A 14,958-nucleotide genomic window follows, 5' to 3' on the forward strand; every position below is an offset into this window, starting at 1 on the left:
GACCTTTAAGGAACTTCATCATTTGTTGAGAAAAATTAAGAAGGAAATAATTCAAGATCAATGAAAATCATAATATCAGGCACCAAAATAATTGCAAATGTCTCACAATATAAAAAGAGAGAGAATGGAAATTGAATATGGAAACTGAGTATATTAGAAGTCTTTAAGGAGAAGCCTGGGTTTTAAAGATTTCTTAAAGGAGATTTACCATTAGAAAGGAAGAAAAGATGGCATGTTTTTCTTTCTCAAGATTACTATTTTTATTGAATGTTTTCTATTTTCCCTTCAAATATACATTCACGATATTATATTCTAGTATAAACCAAAAACAATATACTCTTGATATTTGAAAGAGATATACTGGAGAACTTTTTACTCTTCAATTCACAAATGCTGCACTACCATAAAATTTTCCCCATAAAATAAAGTAAAACTGATTAAATATTTCAAGTTGCCCTTTCTGTCCCTTAATAAGATTTACTATATAGGAGAAAACTTTGAGAAACACTGCAATTGGGAGTGCTAGATTCTCTTTCTGGCTCAGAGAAAGGGACACATTCATAGAATGACCTCACCAAGATGACAAATGATGGACCTTCGGGTTACTCAACGGTTTAGAAAAATCTCTTTATCCTAAGGGTTTGCACTTTAATCAACGGTGAAAAAAATTTATGCGCACATCTGAATCATGCCTAGAGCTTTTTAAAATACAGATGCTGTGTATGCCCTCTTGCACATTCTGAGGAGGACTGAGGCATTTGCATTTTTTAAAAGGTTTTTTTATTGAGAGAGTGTCTGGTTCTGTCACCTAGTCTGGAGTACAGTGGTGCAGTCACAACTCACTGCAGCCTTCATCCTCCCATCCTAGCTTCCTAAGTAGCTGGGACCACAGGTACACACCACCACGCCTGGCTAATTATTTTGTAGAGATGAAGTCTCACTATATTTCTCAAGCTGGTCTCCAAATCCTGGACTTAACTGATCCTTGTACCTTGGCCTCCCAGAGTGCTAGGATGTCCGGTGTGAGCCACTGCACCCAGTCTTAAAAGTTTTACAATGGATTCTGATGTTCATTCACCTACTAGAACCACCTACTAAAACCACCTACTGGTTGAGCATTCCTAATTCAAAACCCAGAGTCAGAATGCTGCAAAATCGGAATTTGTTTCATGCACAAAATTATTTAAAATATTAATATTAATAAAATTACCCTCAGGCTATATGTATAAGGTATATATGAAACATTAATAAATGTTGTGTGTAGAATTGGGTCCCATCCCCCAAGATATCTCATTAAATATATACAAATATTCCAAAATATGACAAAATCCAAAATGCTTCTGGTCCCAAGAATTTCAGACAAGGGATACTCAACCTGTACTAGAAAAGTGGTCTGCCCAAATTGTCTCATTAAATCATATTAAAAATAGGTGTCTCATATTAAAAATATGCATGAGGAAATTCTGATGAGTACTTAACTCCACTCCGACATGTCAGAATATCCTCTTACATATACTTCTGAAACACAAATCATTTTTAATGTCTGCATTGAAACAGTTACTTGGTTATCAAAAACAGAACAATTAAACACCAAATGCTTACCATAAGAGATGAGTAGGTATAAACTATCTAGAAACCTCAGAGTTATGAGGTGGTCATGAAAACATTATTTCAGTCTTAAAGAATTGTTTTGTTTATACTCTAAGCCAGTGTTGAAGAACTTGTAGTATTTTAGAGAAATAAAACAGCTGTATATTTACATTTATTCATCATCTGTAATCATATAGTGAATAAAACCAGCTCACGGAAGAGCATTTCAAAAGAATTTGGGTGTAATTGTATTTATTTAAGCTAACCTTGTTTAAGGAACCCAGTTGTTGCTTCTTATATATTATAGAAGTTCACCTAAGTTAAATGCCCATCTCCGACCAATCTTAATAATAACTCATTTTCCCTCTGTGCTTACCCACAAGAAAATTACTTGATAAAAAATATGTTGCTGATTCTCTGAAAAATGAAAATCTGTTTCATTGAAAATATTAGTACAAAAAGTTTCTCAGAAAGTCTATAAATTTTTTCTCAAAAAGAAAAAATATGTTTTCTTGGAAAGGAATATTGAATATTTAAATATGTAAACTCTTTAAATATTAGTGGGTGGCATTAATCGAAATTCAAAAAGAAATATCTCAGGAACAATTTTATTAAATTGATGTATTAGTTTGCTATGGCTGTTGTAATAAATTACCACAAACTTGATGGTTTAAAAGAACACACATTTATTCACATACAGTTCTGAAGATAGAAGTTCAAAATCTGTTTCAGGTTGGGCACAGTGGCTCATGCCTGTAATCTCAACACATTGGGAGGCTGAGGCAGGTGGATCACAAGGTCAGGAGTTCGAGATCAGCCTAGAACAACATGGTGAAACCCCATCTCTACTAAAAATACAAAAATTAGCCAGGCATGGTGGTACGCACCTGTAGTCCCAGCTACTTGGGAAGCTAAGACAGGAGAACTGATTGAACCCGGGAGACAGAGGTTGCACTGAGCCAGATCACATCACTGCACTCCAGTCTGGGCAACAAAGCGAGACTCCATCTCAAATACATACATACATACATACATACCCGTTTCACTGGGCTGAAATTACAGTGTTGGCAGGACTGCACTTCCTGGGTAGCATCTGATGGAGATTCATTTTCTTAACCTTTTCTAGCTTGTAGAGCTGCATTTCCTGCATTCCTTGGCTCAGGGTCCCTTGCTCCATCTTTAAGGCCAGCAGCATGGCATCTTCAAATCTCCCTGTTCTCTGTAGTCAAATTTTTCTTTGCCTCCCCCTTACGAGGACTCCTGTGATTACATCTAAAGCCTACTGTAATTATCCAGGACAAGTCCCCCACTCAAACGGATTGTGGATTATCTCTTAATTTAATCACATCTGCAAAGACCCTTTTTTCATATAAGGTAGCATTTACTGGTTCCAGGAATTAAGACCTGTTTATCTTTGAGGAACGTTATTAGCCAACTAGAGTTGAAAAGATGATTCTTCATTTATTTAGAAGAATAAACAAGTAATAACAGGTGAAAAAAATTCAAACAACAGCAAGGAGGGGAAAATTTTTAACTGGGTACTAAAATATGACTTAAACCTGGAATAATTACAGAAAAAGGCACCAGCATAGGTTTCCAGCTAGCCTTCTTGAATACATGAGAAAAGAATAGGTGTTTTTTTTAAAAAAAAGGTATTATAAACCAATGAGGAGGAAATGAATAATTCAGAAAGTATCGAGTTACTCTTTTTTTTAAAAAAAAAAAAAAAAAGACAAATTGTATCATTGACACCATACCATGGGAAATATTTTAAAAGACCTAAAGGGTTAAATAATAAGTGGGAATAAAAAAGAAGTATGTTCAACAAAATCTACGTGGATGTTTCACTTAGTCACATGTTAAAGACCTTCTAAATATAAAAAGGTAGTGGGAAAAGACCACAAAGGCAAAGATTGGTCATTGAGTATACACAAATTTTAAAAGATTATCATCTAAAATTGTAAACAAAATGAAAAATCAGCAATAAATTTGAAAAATCTTTGCAGTAATGTTTTTTATTTTTTTTATTTTTTTTACTTTAGGTGCATACTATATCTGGCATTTCTCCCCATGTTATCCCTCCCCACACTCCCTTCCCTCACCACCCCCCATTGTCTCTCCCCTACCCCCCTCACCTGTCCCCTGTGTGTGATGTTCCTCTCCCTGATTCCACGTGTTCTCATTGTTCAACACCCACCTTTGAGTGAGAACATACGGTGCTTGGCTTTCTGTTCTTGGGTCAGTTTGCTGAGAATGATGGTTTCCAGTTTCATCCAAGTCCCTACAAAGGACACGAACTAATTGTTTTTTATGGCTGCGTAGTATTCTATGGTGTATATGTACCACATTTTCTTTGTCCAGTCTATCATTGATGGGCATTTGGGTTGGTTCCAGGTCTTTGCTATTGTACACAGGGCTGCAATGAACATACGTGTGCATGTGTCTTTATAGTAGAACGATTTATAGTTCTTTGGGTATATACCCAATAGTGGGATTTCTGGGTCAAATGGAATTTCTATTTCTAGGCCCTTGAGGAATCGCCACATTGTATTCCACAATGGTTGAACTAATTTACACTCCCACCAACTGTGTAAGAGTGTTCCTATTTCTCCACATCCTCTCTAGCATCTGTTGTCTCCAGATTTTTTAATGATTGCCATTCTAACTGGTGTGAAATGATATCTCAGCATGGTTTTGATTTGCATTTCTCTAATGACCAGTGATGATGAGCATTTTTTCATATGTTTGTTGGCCTCATATATGTCCTCTTTTGAAAAGTGTCTGTTCATATCCTTCACCCACTTTTGAATGGGGTTGTTTTTTTCTTGTATATCTGTTTTAGTTCTTTGTAGATTCTGGATATTAGCCCTTTGTCAGATGGGTAGATTGCAAAAATTTTTTCCCATTCTGTTGGTTGCCGATTCACTCTAATGATGGTTTCTTTTGCTCTACAGAAGTGCTGGAGTTTAATTAGATCCCATTTGTCTATCTTGGCTTTTATTGCCATTGTTTTTGGTGTTTTAGTCATGAAGTCCTTGCCTATGCCTATATCCTGGATGGTTTTGCCTACATTTTTTCTAGTGTTTTTATGGTGTTAGGTTTTATGTTTAAATCTTTGATCCATCTGGAGTTAATTTTAGTGTAAGGTGACAGGTAGGGGTCCAGTTTCTGCTTTCTGCATATTGCTAGCCAGTTTTCCCAACACCATTTATTAAACATGGAGTCCTTTTTCCATCCATTGCTTGTTTTTGCCAGGTTTGTCAAAGATCAGATGGTTGTAGATGTGTGGTGTTTCTTCTGGGATCTCTGTTCTGTTCTATTGGTCTATATCTCTGTTTTGTTACCAGTACCATGCTGTTTTGATTATTGTAGGCTTGTAGTATGGTTTGAAGTCTGGCAGTGTGATGCCTCCAGCTTTGTTCTTTTTGCTTAGGATTGTCTTGGCTATGTGGGGTCTTTGGTGATTCCATATGAAGTTTAAAGTAGTTTTTTCCAGTTCTGTGAAGAAAGTCATTGGTAGTTTGATGGGGATAGCATTGAATCTATAGATTACTTTGGGCAGTGTGGCCATTTTCATGATATTGATTCTTCCTAACCATGAGCATGGAATGTCTCCATCTGTTTGTGTCCTCTCTTATTTCCTTGAGCAGTGGTTTGTAGTTCTCCTTAAAGAGGTCATTTACATCCTTTGTTAGTTGTATTCCTAGGTATTTTACTCTCTTTGTAACAATTGTGAATGGGAGTTTGCTCTTGATTTGGCTCTCTGTTCGTCTGTTATTGGTATATAGGAATGCTTGTGATTTCTGCACATTGATTTTGTATCCTGAGACTTTGCTGAAGTTGCTTATCAGTTTGAGAAGATTTTGGGCTGAGATGATGGGCTCTTCTAGATATACAATCATGTCATCTGCAAATAGAGACAGTTTGACTTCCTCCTTTCCTAATCGAATATGCTTTATTTCTTTTTCTTGCCTGATTGCTCTGGCTAGAACTTCCAATACTATGTTGAATAGGAGTGGTGAGAGAGGGCATCCTTGTCTAGTGCCTGATTTCAAAGGAAATTCTTCCAGCTTTTGCCTGTTCAGTATGATATTGGCTGTAGGTTTGTCATATATAGCTTTTATCATTTTATGATACGTTCTGTCAATACCTAGTTTATTGAGAGTTTTTAGCATGAAGGGCTGTTGAATTTTATCAAAGGCCTTCTCTGCATCTATTGAGATAATCGTGGTTTTTGTTTTTGGTTCCATTTATGTGATGGATTATATTTATGGATTTGTGTATGTTGAACCAGCTTTACATCCCTGGGATGAAGCCTACTTGGTCATGATGGATAAGCTTCTTGATGTGCTGTTGCAATCTGTTTGCCAGTATTTTATTGAAGATTTTTATGTCGATATTCATCATGGATATTGGCCTGAAGTTTTCTTTTTTTAGTTGAGTCTCTGCATGGTTTTGGTATCAGGATGATGTTGGTCTCGTAAAATGAGTTAGGAAGGATTCCCTCCTTTTGTATTGTTTGATACAGTTTCAGAAGGAATGGAACCAGCTCCTCTTTGTACGTCTGATAGAATTCAGCTGTGAACCCATCTGGACCTGGACTTTTTTCGTTTGGTAGGCTATTGATTTCTGCCTCTACCTCAGCCCTTGTTATTGGTCTATTCAGGGTTTCAGCTTCCTCCTGGTTTAGTTTTGGCAGAGTATGAGTGTATAGGAATTTATCCATTTCTTCCTGGTTTACTGGTTTATGTGAGTAGAGCTGTTTGTAGTAATCTCTAATGGTAGTTTGTAATTCTGTGGGATCAGTGGTGATATCCCCTTTATCATTTTTAATTGCATCGATTTGATTGTTCTCCCTTTTCTTTTTTATTAATCTGGCTAGCAGTCTATTTTGTTGATCTTTTCAAAAAACCAGCTCCTGGATTTATTGATTTTTTGAAGGGTTTTTTTGTGTCTCTATCTCCTTCAGTTCTGCTCTGATCTTAGTTATTTCTTGTCTTCTGGTAGGTTTTGAGTTTTTTTTATCTTGCTCCTCTAGTTCTTTCAATTTTGATGATAGGGTGTCGATTTTAGATCTTTCCTCTCTTCTCTGGTGGGCATTTATTGCTATACATTTCCCTCTTGACACTCCTTTAAATGTGTCCCAGAGATTCTGGTAAGTTGTGTCATCATTCTGGTTGGTTTTGAAGGACATCTTTATTTCTGCCTTCATTTCATTGTTTATCCAGTCAACACTCAGAAGCAAGTTGTTCAGTTTCCAAGTGGTTGTGCAGGTCTGAGTGTGTTTCTTGATCCTGAGTTCTTGCCTGATTGCGCTGTAGTCTGATAGACTGTTTGTTATGATTTCTGTTCTTTTGCATTTGCTGAGGAGTGATTTACTTCCATTGATGTGGTCAATTTTAGAGTAAGTGCAATGTGGTGCTGAGAAAAATGCATATTCTGTGGATTTGGGATGGAGCGTTCTGTATATGTCTATTAGGTCTGCTTGGTCCAGGTCTACATTCAAGTCCTGGATATCCTTGTTAATTTTCTGTCTCATTGATCTGTCTAATATTGACAGTGGAGTGTTGAAGTCTCCCACTATAATTGTGTGGGAGTCTAAATCTCATTTTATGTCATTAAGAACTTGCTTTATGTATCTGGGTGCTCCTGTGTTGGGTGCATATATATTTAGGAGAGTTAGTTCTTCCTGTTGGATTGATCCTTTTACCATTATGTAATGTCCTTCTTTGTCTCTTTTGATCTTTGTTGGTTTGAAGTCCATTTTATCAGAGACTAGGATTGCAACCCTTGCTTTTTTTTTCTTTTCTTTTTTTTTTGTTCTCCATTTGCTTGGTAAATCTTCTTCCATCCCTTTATTTTGAGTCTATGTGTGTCTTTGTATGTGAGATGGGTTTCCTGAATACAGCACACCAATGGGTTCTGACTTTTTATCCAGTTTGCCAGTCTGTGTCTTAATTGGGGCGTTTAGGCCATTTACATTCAATGTTAATATTGTTATGTGTGAATTTGATCCTGCCATTTTGTTACTGGCTGGTTTTCTTTCTCATTAGTTGACTCATTTTCTTCATTGCATTTTTGGTCTTTGCCAACTGGTTTGCTTTTGCAGTGACTGGTACTTGTTCCTTTCCATGCTTAGTGTTTCTTTCAGGAGCTCTTGTAGGGCAGGTCTGGTGGTGACAAAATCTCTCAATAATTGCTTGTCCATAAAGGATTTTATTTCTCCTTCACTTATGAAGCTTAGTTTGGCTGGATATGAGATTCTGGGTTGAAAGTTCTTTTCTTTATGGATGTTAAATATTGGCCCCCACTCTCTTCTGGCTTGTAGGGTTTCTGCTGAGAGATCTGCTGTGAGTCTGATTGGCTTCCCTCTGTGGGTGACCTGACCTTTCTGGCTTCCCTTAGCATGTTTTCCTTCATTTCGACCCTGGTGAATCTGACGATTATGTGCCTTGGGGTTGCTCTTCTTGAGGAATATCTTTGTGGAGTTCTCTGTGTTTCTTGAATTTGAAATTTGGACTGCCTTACTAGGCTTGGGAAGTTCTCCTGGATAATATCCTGGAGTGTGTTTTCAAGCTTGGATTCATTCTCCCTGTCATATTCAGGTAGACCAATCAAGCATAGATTAGGTCTTTTCACATAATCCCATATTTCTTAGAGACTTTGCTCATTTCTTTTCACTCTTTTTTCTCTTGTATTGCCTTCTCTTTTTATTTCATTGAGTTGAACTTCAATCTCTGATATCCTTTCTTCTGCTTGATTGATTCGGCTATTAAAACTTATGTTTGCTTCACATAGTTCTCGTGCTGTGTTTTTCAACTCCATCAGGTCGTTTATGTTCTTCTCAAAGCTTATTATTCTAGTTAGCATTTCATCTAACCTTTTTTCAAGGTTTTTGGTTTCTTTGCATTGTGTTAGAACATGTTCCTTTAGCTTTGAAAAGTTTGTTATTATCCACCTTCTGAATCCTATTTCCGTCAATTCTTCTCACTCCTTCTTGGTCAAGTTGTGATCCTGTGTTGTTAAGGAGTTGTGATCCCTTGAAGAAGAGGTGTTCTGGTCTTTGATGGTTTCACCTTTTTTGCACTGGTTTTTTTCCCATCTTTGTGGATTTACCTGGCTGTGGTGTCAGGGAGCTGCTTGATGAGGTCGCTTGTCTGCCTGTGGGGGCGCTACTGGGTTTCTAGGAACTCCTTCAAGTTACTAGGGAAGCTTCCTGTGTCTTTTTTGTTTATACTGGAAGATTAGGCCTGCCTCTTCCACTGACCTGTAGGGGCTGCTGGGTTGTCAAGAACACTGTCCCTTTGCTATGTAGGCTTCCTGTGTTTTTTGTTAAAACGTGTAGTCCAGTCCCACCCCTCTAGTAGTGGGTTGTGCCCTTCCTCCACTGGGCTGGATCATTCAGGGTTCATCTCAGACCGTAGCACTGGCTACACAACCCACTAGAGTCAGAGCTTCAGCCCTCTGGGGTTTGTGGAAGAGGGTAGGGATGTGTCCAGCAGCACTGGGCAATCTCCCTCTTTCAGCTTTCTCTCTCTTAGGTCATGGGGCAGGGGCCTGCCCAGCTGCTCCTGCTTACAGCTCCCTCTGTCTCCCGGCGCGGGGAAGGGGCGATAGCTCAGTCTGCAGACTCTTATTCAATTCCATGCTTGTAATTCCCGGTGCTTAACTGGCAAGGATCCCCTGTTCTGTGTATTGCTGAGGCTTTGGGGGAAGTGCTGTATCTGGACTGGAGCACCAAAGGTGGAGCCTCCGACTTGCTGGTCAGATGCACTTTCTGGGTGAAGCAACACCCCTCCCCACCTCGGTCTGCCCTGAGTGGACTTTGCTCACCCTTGGACCAGACCTGTTGAAATGCACCTGGTACCTTGGTTGAAACTAAGAGATCTCTGGGTTTCTGTGTCTCTCTCGCTGGGTGTTGTGCGCTGGAGTTGTGTCTAATCCACCATCTTGGATCCCACTTCCCTGCAGTAATGTTATAGACAAGTATTTCATAGTCTTCATATAAAATTGGCTCTACATATTAATAAAAAAAACAAAATGGGAAAGTGCACAAAAATCTCATAGCTAGAAAAAGAAATACAAATGTCTAAAACAGATAAAAATATGATTACTCATGAAAAATCAAATAAATGAAAGTTACAATCTTTAAAAATGCCATTTCTTGCCTATAAAATTGCATTATTCTTGAAGAATAATACTCAGTGCTGCTCATAGTATTTAAGACAGGTATTCTCAAATGCTACTCAAGGGAATTTAAATTGGAATCTTTCCAGAAAGATAAAATTTTTCAACATGTGTCAAGTCTTTAAAAGGTACACTCCCTTTAATCCTATAATTCTACTTCCTATAGTGAATTCTTAAAAAAATAATTAAAGGTATAAATTTTTTTCTACAAACATGTTTATAGTAATGTTTCTTAAAATAATTTTAAAACGTGAAAAGAAGACATGCTATAATACAGAAGTGGTTAAGCCAGTGTGTTCCATGTGACCAAATAATATACAAATATTTAATAGTTATGTTTAGTTACATTATAAATACACTTTCAATGGTAGTGAAATATATATTGTAAACTGCTAGGTTATTATTATTGTTACATAATTCAAAATTAAATACATATCCAAACAGAAACTCATATTGTATACAGTTCTCAAAATTTTGCTGCACAAATCTTATGTGAACAAGTGAATTCCATCAATAATAAAATTTAATATCAACTGCAATATTGGCTCTAAAAAGACAGAGACTAGAAATAGAGATCACTGAGATGCAAGGGAAGTCTCCTTAGATATTTATGAAAGGCTTCTCTGAGGTAATGACATGTAACCTGAGACCTGGAGGAAAAAAGTAAGAGACCCAGCAAAGAGTGTATTGAACAGCATTCTGGGCAGAGGGGTCTGCCCATTCTCGAGCTTTATGGAAAAAAAGACTTTAGTAGATTCAAGGCTTTAAAAACAGGCCAGTGAGACTGGAAGGAGTGGGTAAGAGCAGAGAGGCTTGGGACATGTTGGTAGAGATAATAAGCACCCACGTGGTGCAGCCATTCACGCTACTGCGGTGCTTACACCTAATGTTCATGATTCCAGTTATTTAATATGCCATATTTGGAAATATCAGTATTCTTCAACTAGAAATCAAGATTGATCAATACTTGAGGTCCATTGTTAAAAAAAAATCCCATTTAACTATTATTTCCCCATTTTATAAGTGAGGAAACGGAGGCTCTGAAAGTACCTTAGCCAAGATCACATCGCTAGCAAGTGGCAGAGTGGAATTTATACTAGGGTTATGACAACACAAAGCCTGTGCTTTTAGCCACTCTCTCATGGTGCTTTTCTAGAATATTAACACATAATTTAAAAATTGTTATTTGGTGATGAAAACAGACGAGTACTTCACAGAGACATTTACTAATTGTGTCATTTTAACTGTGTGTCTCTAGGCCTCATTTATTTACTTATTTTTATTATACTTTAAGTTCTGAGGTACATGTACAGAACGTGCAGGTTTGTTCCATAGGTATACACATGGCATTTATGCAGCCAACAAACATGAAAAAAAGCTTGTCATCACTGATCATTAGAGAAATGCAAATCAAAACCACATTGAGATACCACCTCACACCAGTTAGAATGGCGATTATTAAAACATCAGGAGATAACAGATGCTGGAGAGGATGTGGAGAAATAGGAACGCTTTTACACTGTTTGTTGGTGGGAATGTAAATTATTAGTTCAACTATTGTGGAAGACAGTGTGGAGATTCCTCAAGGATTTCAAAACAGAAATACCATTTGGTCCAGCAATCCCTTTCATGGGTAGACCTAGAGGATTATAAGTCATTCTATTATAAAGACACGTGCACACATATGTTTATTGTGGCCTCATTTATTTTTATCTCTAAATAGGGCCAGTCACACACACTTACTTTACAAATAACTAATAACATACAGTATATCCAATTGTTCTTTGTAAACTGCATATGAAGGACAGTTATTATACATCTAAGAGAAAGGAGATTGACTCAGTGTCCCATCACTATATGAAGAAGCTCACAGATGAAGCAACATGCATGAAATAGTTTTTTAAAATTCAAGAAATAAGTTCACAATAATAACTCAACGGATGCTGGAGAGAATGTGGAGAAATAGGAACACTTTTACACTGTTGGTGGAAGTGTAAATTAGTTCAACCATTGTGAAACACAGTGTGGCAATTCCTCAAGGACCTAGAAATAGAAATTCCATTTGACCCAGCAATCCCATTACTGGGTATATACCCAGAGGATTATAAATCGTTCTATTATAAAGACACACATACACATATGTTCATTGCGGCACTGTTTACAATAGCAAAGACCTGGAACCAACCCAAATGCCCACTGACAATAGACTGGACAAGGAAAATGTGGCACATATACACCATGGAATACTACGTAGCCATAAAAAATCATGAGTTTGTGTCCTTTGTAGGGACACGGATGAATCTGGAAACCATCATTCTCAGCAAACTGACACAAGAACAGAAAATCAAACACCACATGTTCTCACTCATAAGCAGGTGTTGAACAATGAGAACACAGGGACACAAGTAGGGGAGGATCACACACTGGGGTCTGCTGGGGTGGGGGCCAAAGGAGGAACAGCGGGAGGGTGGGCGAGTTGGGGAGGGATAACATGGGGAGATATGCCAGATGTAGGTGACAGGAAGATGGAGGCAGCAAACCACATTACCACATGTGTACCTATGCAACAGTCCTGCATGATCTGCACATGTACCCCAGAATCTAAAGTACAGTTTAAAAAAAAAGATTTGCTTCCAATTACAAAGCTCCATTAAATCAATTGTAACATTTCTGTTATTACCACATTATATGGCCATAATGAAGATAATAAATACCTGGCATTTACAGAGTTTCTTTCTTCTAAATATTCCCATAGAGCTCAATCAACTTTATGTGCAAACTGATTATGAGCTATCTACAGGTGAGAGAGAACAGGAGTATAAATCACACTAACAATGTGGTTCACTCTTCTTTCCACCAGTTTCTTTCAAGTTTACTAATTGATGCATGAATCAGAGCCAAATGTTTTTTAAAATAATAAAAATGGAAGATAATTCTAACAAGCCTCTTATCAGTGGCCCACATTCTAGCAAAAGGAGGTAGAAAATGGAATACTTTGATATAGTTATCATCTATTTAATGATTAAGACAGGGCTATACTGTAGAAGAGAGGTCAGCTTTATAAATCATCTGAATATGAGAGAAAATGCAGAACTTTCTTCCTGGCAGACCATGACAATGCTGCTCTATGTACGTCTCCTGGCATTTCCCAAACAATGAGAACCAAATGTCCATGCTTTCATGTTTTCATTGTTTCATGTTTCAAAAGGCAGAGTACAATTCTCACCTCATAATCTCAGCAAAATAGTACATGAATCCTAATGTTACTGGAATATTTTTAATTGTTCTTAGAACAACCATATATGAATCCACTTTTTTAACAGAAAGTTATATAAAATCTAAATGTAGGTCAGATATTTCTGATAAAAATTTAGCATCCAAATTGAGATGTCCTGAAAGTGAAGTAATGCATGCAAGATTTGAAAAATTAATAAGAACAAAGAATGTATCCCAGCACTCTGTGAAACCCAGGTGGGAGGATCACTTGAGCCCAGGAGTTTGAAACCAGGCTGGGCAACAAAGTGAGATCGTGTCTCTACAAATAAATAAATAAATAAAAATTAGCTGGGCATGGTGGCATGTGTCTGTAGTCCAAGCTACTCGGGAGGCTGAGATGGGAGGATCACTTGGACGTAGAAATCTGAGGATGTAGACAGCTATAATTGTGCCACTGCACTCCAGCCTGGAAGACAGAGTAAAACTCTGTCTTAAAAAAAAAAAAAAAAAAAAATTAAAATATTGTATTAACAATTTTTATTTTTATATTGATTACAAGTTGAAATGATAATGTTTTAGACATATTAAAAATATATTTTTTAAACTATTTCTCTTTAACTTATTTTTAATGTGGCTATCATAATATTTAAAAATTACATGTGCAGCCCTTATAATATGTGTATTGGACAACTGTTTTGGAGGTTTGTATTTTTATTTCCATCTTCCTGCATTTCCTCATGATGGCAGGAATCAGATGTAACACAGAGAGCTCAACACAGCTGAAGAATGCAATATATGTTTTCAGTGTTGACCTGAACAGTGGGATGCAGTCCTTCTACCCTTGCGTCATTGTCCCACTCTCTGGGCCCATCCTTCAGCTTCCAGACCTTTATCATATCAGTTTCTTGGCCCTTTTTTGGCCTCCATCAATGTCTTCAGCTGCCCACACTCACCTTTTACAATCCTAGCTCTTTGCTCCTGAATCCTATTAACCCACTCATAGGCAGGCCATTGAACCCTCTGTAGAAGCTATTGAAACCCTTTTCCAGGTCTTCCCACGTCCCCTGGCCCTTACCCACAAACCAACAGTTTGAGAGAAATTCAAGGCCAACAGGTTTCTTAGCTCCCTTCCTCTTAACCTCAAAGACTTCCTAAATCATTCCCTGACTATATCTTTTTCTTTCCATTTTTTTCTTTATTCAAATCCAGTGACCTGCTCTTCGCTCATGTATCTCCTTCCTCATCCTAAGTGGCTAGGCTTAATCAACCATCCCTCCTCAGCCTCTCATTACTTCAACTTCTTCCCATCTGTTGATGACCTCCTAACCCATTCAGATGGGTAGGCCCTGACCCTACTCCTGGACAGAGCAGGGAGACTGACCTAAGAAATAATAGGCTTCTTTGGCTTCTCTGAGCCCAGATCCTTTATACAAGCTACAAGGAGAATCATATGTCCCCATTCTACAATTCAAAGTTTCTTCCAATCACTAATACTGACTAGTAAGACAGTTAGTGACCTTATTTCACAATTACATGACTTCTAACTGAATACAGATTTCATCCCAAAACAGAGAGTAAGGCCTGCAGTACCAAAAAAATATCAGAATATAAGCTTATATTTATCTATTTTTGCAAAACTCCACAAGCCTCCCTCCTTTGTTCTGTCTTTACTCTCTCCAGGTTCCTGCCCAGGACTTCCCCAGGTTTCCATGCTGGAACCAGATCAGACCCACACTTCCTGCCATTATCATGTCATTATAATACCAGGAGGGGCTGGTGCCCAGGCTCCCTTGTTTAGCCCTTCTTCAGCCCTTCCTTGGAGACAACCTTATTGCTAGTTGGTTTCCCTCCAAGTGTGTGCACACCACATGTGACCAAAACTCCTGTGATCAAAACTACTTAGAGCCAGATATTCTTTTCTAGCAGAGTTATCTAATGCCCGCTGATGTTAAATTAACATATCTA

The sequence above is a fragment of the Aotus nancymaae genome, unplaced genomic scaffold, assembly GCF_030222135.1.
Source record: "Aotus nancymaae isolate 86718 unplaced genomic scaffold, 86718_ANA_hifiasm-v0.15.2.pri h1tg000057l, whole genome shotgun sequence".
Taxonomy (NCBI): Eukaryota; Metazoa; Chordata; class Mammalia; order Primates; family Aotidae; genus Aotus; species Aotus nancymaae.